The sequence below is a fragment of the Cupressus sempervirens genome, chromosome 10 (assembly GCF_028749045.1).
Source record: "Cupressus sempervirens isolate cs-2001-9-10 chromosome 10, ASM2874904v1, whole genome shotgun sequence".
Taxonomy (NCBI): Eukaryota; Viridiplantae; Streptophyta; class Pinopsida; order Cupressales; family Cupressaceae; genus Cupressus; species Cupressus sempervirens.
Genome location: NC_143127.1, coordinates 127,253,632 through 127,261,699, shown reverse-complemented (window position 1 = coordinate 127,261,699; position 8,068 = coordinate 127,253,632). Strand labels below are relative to the sequence as shown.

Sequence of the window (8,068 nt, the reverse complement as noted above, 5' to 3'; positions counted from 1 at the left end):
CCTAATCCAATGTAAGAAATGATAAATAATAATATTTTAAGGATTGTTGGCCTCAAAGTTTAAGTTTAGAATTTGTAGAACCTTCTTGGGTGGTTAATTTTATCTTATATAATGAATGTTGTAGGGATATCTAGGGAAGTTTTGATGGTGTATGCAGTGGCATTGTCTTGAAAATATTTGAAATGAAAATATCCATGTGGTTGTAACATGTAATATTTCTAAATATTGTAAAATCATTTCTTGAAGATAATAGAAAGAAAGCGTCATGTTCTCGTGATTGTTTAGTTCTTACAATTTACTCTTTATTTCCCTTTTTTCTTTGTGTGTTCTTGTGTTACTAAGGAGAGTACCCTTCATTGGAATCTTCTAGGATCACGTATCATTTCTTAGGACCTCCATCATTGTTATTGCCACACCTAGAAAGACTACAAGAATGTCAAAGAGAAGATAGTTGAGAAGCAATGACCAACATGACTTGAAGAGTTCAAACCCACCCAAGGTGAGAAAGACTCTCAATTGAACCTTTCCCCTATAGGTTGGGGTTTGAAATAGGAGGCTTAGGTTGAATTGTATCTTGAGCTAGTTGTTGAAGGGTCAAGCCTTTGGATTGCTTCTCAAAAATTGCCAAAATATTTTTACCCTTGTGAACCATTGTGGTATAGCCTTCATCTATTTCAGCATTCTCAACAAAATGAGGGAAGTGATTTCCTTTATGGAGGACTTAGTTCAAGTCACAACTAAAGGGCAATCCTTAATTTTATGCTCTATGGATAATTTACAATGATGAAAGGTACTGGATAAATTCAAATAAAGCACTTTCTGAGTGAAACATTTGCCACTCACCTAAATATCAATGATCTCTAAATTATATCACAAGATAAATCTACTTAAATCCATGCCCTCTTTAAGGATTACTATGAAAGAAATGGTTTAATTTCCTATAAACCACCTTGCTAAAGCTTTAAGAAATAGTTTGAAGGAGTGGTCCATCAAACAATGATGACCACCAATCACGATCCATTCTTCAACATAGCCTCAACATAGGTGGGACTTGAAAAAGGTTTCCCTCATTCACCAAATGAACAAACGAATTCTAAACACAAAATCTTCAATTCTAAGTTTCAATCTATTATATCGCATACAAGAATTTACAGTCGCCCAATCTCACTCAGCATAAGCGAGAATTCTCTTTTGTTGATTTCAGCACAACTCTACTAAACGATTCGTATGCTTTCAAGAATGACTGCAAAATCATTCATAGACTGTATCATAGTGATAGAGCGATGAAAAAAACTTACTTTCTGACCAACCAATACCAATCTCTGTGCAGCTGTGAGTTTTTTGTGTTGTAGATAAGATTTGCTCTGGAGATAAAATTTGACTTTGTTGCTTGTTAGAGATACGATTTGATTGGGAAAATCTAATTTTATTTACTACAAAAGAATTTTTAATTTGATCCTTCAATGCATTCTATTTACTCAGTGGCTAGTAAATTAAAAGATTTTAGAATTAAATCCATAAATACATTCTAATTACTGAGCATGGAAAAAAATTGTGAGTTGCTGGCTATGGGGTTCGAACCCATGCGCACTTATGTGCAGAAGATCTTAAGTCTTCCCCCTTAACCACTCGGGCAAACCAGCTGTTATGCTAAAATATTTGTAATACTTATTCAATAGAATAATAAGATTTGATCCAGACATTTGAAAATAGTTTTCATAAATAATTGGCCACTATTCTTATCACAGTCATCTTTGAAATATTGCTGTCACTTTTTAATATTTGTTTACGTATATAATAAAAATGAAATATGTGCACATAATTATATAGTTTATCTATTTGTATTTATGTTTCTAATATTATTTAAATAAGAATAAAAGTAATTTTGAACTAATATTCAAACTTATTATGGAATGCTAGTGTGGTCTTGGTTTATGTTAAATTTTTATATTTATTGTTGGAATATTAGAAAGATGAAGTAATTATGAGAGTACCTAAATTTTTTTTATCAGAATTTAGTTCTTTAGATATAATAGGTCATGAGAATACCTACTTTATGCTATATTCTATGTAAATGTGAAAGTGAGCACTAACCTATTTTCAAATATAATAATTAGGTACATTTGAGAGATAATCTCTTTCTTGTAAAATCTACCACAAATTAGGTCACTTTGTTAGGAATTATTTGATCAAAAAGAGGAATCTTATTGTTTGCAAATAAGTATAGGATGAAGAAGATGCTCCTTAGTTTGAGAGGTTTTTGGGTGCCTAAGATTATTTCATATGAAAGAATAAGTTTATTCGTGAGAAATAGAAAAGTTGAAAGCATTTTTTAGAGAGTGTTAGATGGAACGGCTTAAACATCACATACTAAGTTTAATTCTTAGACCAAAAGTGTTAAATAGTTAAAGTTGATTTTTTTTTGCCAAGCTTAATTCTTCCCTTAGTGTGTGATGTTTAAGGGTCAATCATGACCATAGTTTAATTCTTTTATAACTGAAAATAATATTTCAAAGAAAAATTCAAAATTTGGTCTAATGCTCATGTTTTAGACTTTTATAAAAAGGACATTCTTTATTTTATGAATGTTAATATTAGAAATATAAAAGACCTCTAAAAGTTTATTCTTCCCCATAATATTTTGTAAATTATCCTATCAATTTCATGTGAACTTGTGAATCTAAGTAAATCTTTCAATGTGAAGTCAGATAAGAATTCATTAAAAAATAATATTTTTAAAAATTTATATTGACTATTATTATTCTACTCAAATATCCTTCATTTCCTTAGACTTGTTTACATACCAAGGTTTTCTGAATTATCTCACCTGGACTACTATCTAAGCAGCATATACCCAACAACAATACTCATTCGTTTTATTAAAAAATATATACTCACTATCAATATTTTGACTTGCCATGCCCAATCTAACAAAAAGACGACACAATATGGCTAAGGCTAAACATCACCACAGCTGCTATGATAATTGATACATTATTTTAATAGCCATTTCTTTTGAGTGCAGTCAATAATCTGAGCCCAACTTCATCGTTTTCTTTCCCTGATTCCTATGAACAAAACCATACAAGAGCTAAACACATACACAAACAAGAATTCCATTCTATAAACAACGATCTAGATCTTCATTAAAATAAAATCATGTTCATAAGGTGGGGATTCAGTCTGTTCAGCCTTGGTGGCATGAGTGGAAGTGGTATCTTGCCACTGCATTTGCCAATTATAAGCCCAATATGGGGTACAAATGGCTCTTGCCCCATCTTCCGATGGTTGACATGCTTAACCAGCAGTGACATTTGCAATCTTCACTTTCTCAATGGAGAAAACGTTTTGACACCATTTGGAGTGCTATTACAGAACCCAAGATTGCTCACTTTGCTTAGTGCCTTGTCTTCCAAGGTCTTCCCCTGGGGCCTCGGCTCAAGCACATTTGGGTTCCTAATCCCAGATGCCCCTTCTATGGTCAACCTAAGTCCTTTTTGCATATTTTCTAGTTTTGTAAGCATGCTCAAAATTATTGGCACTAGATTCATGATTTTTTCAAGCCTTTCAGGCCCGAACCATTTTCATGGCACATGATCCTGTTGGGTGATTCTCCCAGAATTCCTCAGAAATTCACTCAGATTTGGCATACCTTCAGGATGGAATTTTTTTTTCTTTGTGGAAAGATAGGAATGTTGTTCTGTTCACTCACAATTTTTTGGATTTTAACATTGCTATGTACACTAAGGCATGCATTTATAACAATGTGATTATGCAGATCTAGGTGCAAGCTAATAGAGTTGCCCTAGAAGTTGCTCACTTACAAGAGTTGTTAAATCACTGGGGCAATGCTCCTTGCACCATTGCCAGATTTCCTCCAGATGCCTTGGCTAATGCCTCTACACCTTGTGGCCATCATTCTCACCGCTAGTCCTCAAGCCGCCACTCGCACATGCCATGCTCCCAAGCTTCCCACCACTGCTCTCCCAGTGGTGGTGATGGCAGATGGAGGCGTTGCTCTACTTCCCCACCCCACAGTGGTTTTGGCTAGTCCCCAGCTCCTCCTCTTGGGCCTTGAAAAGCACAATCTAAGAAATTTCCTCACCTGGCTTTGGCGATTTCTCCTCCATAGCCAGAGGTTAAGGATGCGGAGGCTGCCCCTAATCCTGCTACTGCTGATGATGACTGGAATGTTCCCAATCTGCCCCACAATCTGACTAATACGTGGGGATTTCTTGATAAAAATGATCCTCCTCCCTTGGCTAGCACTGCCTTGGCAGCCTAAGGTTGTTTATTCTATTTTTTGTTTGATGAATAGTTGTTATTTCTAGCTGAGGTCATATTTTTAAGTCTAGCTTCGACCATGTGAACTCTTTTGCTGGGTGATCTTGTATCCCCCGGCCTCTTTTTTGTGAGTTGTATTCTTAGTATATTTTATTAATAGAAAAGGACTGTTCATAAAAAAAATTAAAAAATCATGCTCACAAGACATTTGACCACCAATTTATACTTTTCCAAACTCTATTATTGCACCCCAAACACCTTATATATATATATATATATATATCCTAACAAGCATCCCTGTAGTATGAAGCATTTTGAAATCTGTGGTGTTCATCAAAACTATGAAACGCGATGGAAGGATTAAATTAGAGTAATATATTGAACTTAAAAAGAACTATGTACTATTCGATTGAGTTCAATCAAATGGGCTTGGACATTTAATAACTAAATTGTATAGGCAATTACTTATGGTTTTCTTGTGTTTGTTTATTTTTAATTTTTTAAAATTAGTTTTTGTTAATTAGTTAGAAATATATTTACAAGGTGCTAGAATTTTGCATATGAAAGTTAACTTGCAGATCTAAATCAATGAGCTGAAACTAATATTTGAGATAATATTAATTAAATAATTTAATTGCAAATGAAATTAGTTTTTAGTTTTTCACATTGATTTAAATTTTTATTTTTATTTTTACAAGGTGCTAGAAATACACATGAATGTTAACTTGTAGATTAAAGTTCTTTGAGAGACATTTTTACAAGACTAAAGTTTTGCATATAGATGTTGACTTGTATATTTAAATTGAATGAATGAAGATTAATATTTAAAATATATTAAAGAAAATAATCTAATTATGCATATCAATTAGTTTTGATTTTCTTATATTGTTTTTTCGGGTTAATATAAAATATGTTTCTAGAACTTTGTATATGATTGTTGACTTGTAGATTTAAACTAAATGTAAATGGGCTCAGACTCATATTTGAAATATACTAAATTAAATAACTTGATTGCATAAATAATCAATTTCTATTTTCTTGTATTGTATTGGTTTAGCTTTAGTTTTCTTGTAGATTTTGTTCAATATATCATAAATATGTTCTACAAACTTTTACACTTTTACATATGACTATTGACTTGTAGATCTAAACCAAATGAGCTAGGAGTAATATTTGAAATGTATTAAGTTAAATAAATTAGTCAAATTGCCAATTACTAATTTTCATCTATTGGTTTTCAATCAGCAATCAAAATAAGTTTACAAGATTCTAAAATTTGTAAATGAATGTTGACTTGTAGATCTAATTTAGGTTTGAGTGTATATTATGTAATGATTTTTGTTTAGTTACAAAGCTTTGGATTTTTCTATATGAAGTTCATATATAAATTTATTTGGACTTTGTTGATATTCAAATCTATATGTGTAGATTAAGATATCATGTTCTAATATGAATTGGTAAATTTTTATAGTTGATCTAATAAAACTTTCATCAAAGCCAAGTTGATTTGAATAAGGTAATTTATTTTGAAATGTTGTGTTGACATAAAAATTGAAGATACAATATATAAAGTGAAGAGTTAGTTAAAAAATCTAATAATATCAAATGACTTTGTAGAGAAAATTAAACTAAACAACTATAAATTAATAAGAAATAATAATAAACCAAGAACTCCAAAAATTATCAAACTTTTCCTTGATCAACAATAGAAAAATATTGGGGTGCACATTGCCATCTTTCACATGGTGTCAGAGAAAATGAAATTTGGCACTAGTGTGTTTAGTGTGATCATGAAAGACTAGATTTTTTGTTGATTGATTGTCAACAAAAAGTGGAGTAGAAGAAAACTAGTATGCGTGTAAATCTACAGGAATCCTTCAAAGACATAAGATCTCTTGAGTATCCTAACGAGCTACCATGTATTCATCTTATGCAGAAGAGGGAGCTCGAAGAGATTTCTTTTTTTATTTCCAAGAAATAGAAGAATATCCAAGATACATTAAATAACAAGATGTAGATTTTCCATCTTCCAATGAATATGCATAATCTAAATCTGAATATCCAAGTAATGAAAATTTGGTGACTTTTGAGTACTTGAGCCCATAGCTTTGAGTGCCTTTTAAATACCAAAGAACATGATTGGCTGCTAACCAATGATTTTCTCTAGGTTGTTGCATGAATACAGAGAGAACCCCAACAATAAAAGAAATATTTGGATGATTAGTAGTCACATAAATCAAACTACCAATATTTGTAGGGAGTTGGATTGACCAATGCCACAGAGTTGGTGAAGGTGAGTTTGAGATTTTTCTCCATTAGAGAACCAAGAGATTTGCAATTTGTCATGCGAAACTTAGAGAGAAGTTCACCAATATATTTTTGTTGGAAGATAAAAATATATTTGGGATTTTCAATTAGCTCAATGTCCAAATAATAATGGAGATGGATGTAAATAAGTCATTTCAAACCCTTTATTCAATTGAGATTTCACACAATGATTATAAATCATACTCTTCATTGTTACCCATAAGAAATAAATTATTCACATAAAAAATAAGATAGAGAATAATTCCATCAACTTTTTGAACAAAAAGAGTTGCATCATCAAATTCAAAATGCTAGAACATTCAACTTCAAGATCTATGCTCAGTGAGTTTTTCATAACATGCTCATGAAGATTTCTTGAAACCATATAATGATTTAATGAGCTTGCATACTTGATGTTCTTTACCATGGACTTCATAGCCTTCTAGGTGAGTCGTATATTATATTTCTATGAGATTACCATTCAACAATGTGGTTTTTACATCCAACTGATGAACTCTCCACCCATTTTTTTCTCAGAATGCTAACATGTAATGAATGGTGGTCCATTTTGTAGTATAGGTAAAAATTTCATCATAATCTATGCCCTCTTCTTTAGCATAACCTTTTACAACAAGGTGGGATTTACATTTTTCAACTGAATCATTAGCTTTATAATTAATTGTAAAACACCATTTGTAACCAATAGGTTTACAACCAAGTGGTGGATCAACCAATTCTCATTTACCAATATTTAGAAGTGCATCATACTTAGTTTGCATAGTTTTTTTCCATATTTTAATATGCTTAGCTTCTTTATAGGAATGTGGTTTAGTATCTATTGTATCATTTTTTACACTTTCATTGTGTCTCAAAATATTTTATAAGAACTTCTTGTACCATTTTTTCCAATTTCATTGGGTCTCAAAATATTTTCACATTTGTTGGGCTTGTTTGGCCCACTTGTGAGATGATTGTGTTTGGAATAAACGTTCTTTAGATGCTTGAGTATAATCTTCATTAGTTGTTGATGGTGCTGAAATATTAGGCTCAATATCAAAGGAAAGATCATGAGGAGAGGTAGCTTCTTGTTGCAAAGGAATTGATGTATCATCTCGAGTTAGTTTATCTAGGGAAATAGACTTTTCACATGTATCAAATCCTTGATGATGATAGATCTCACAACGAAATTATATCTAAGGAGAAAATTTTGCAAATTTATCGAGTTTAAACTCACTTCCAATATTCATATCACTTTTAGAGGATTCACAAAATACAACATCATTATTAGGATTAAACCAAGTACAAAAATAACAATTACATGCAAATATAAAAAATATCAAAAAATAATAGATCACACAGAAAGGAACACAATACAACAAGATTTAATGTAGTTAACCCAATCCCTAGGTTACGTCCACCAAATAGAAAGTATGATATTATTATGATCCAATGATTACAGCCTGATTACAATCCATAA

The 8,068-nt window shown here is 31.6% G+C and overlaps 1 non-coding gene across 1 annotated transcript; it reads right to left on the bottom strand.

Annotated features, from left to right (window-relative positions):
* Nucleotides 1–1,560: 1,560 nt before the first annotated feature.
* Nucleotides 1,561–1,643, bottom strand: TRNAL-UAA (transfer RNA leucine (anticodon UAA)). Its single transcript has one exon. It is a non-coding gene; the product is annotated as a tRNA-Leu (tRNA).
* Nucleotides 1,644–8,068: the final 6,425 nt, after the last annotated feature.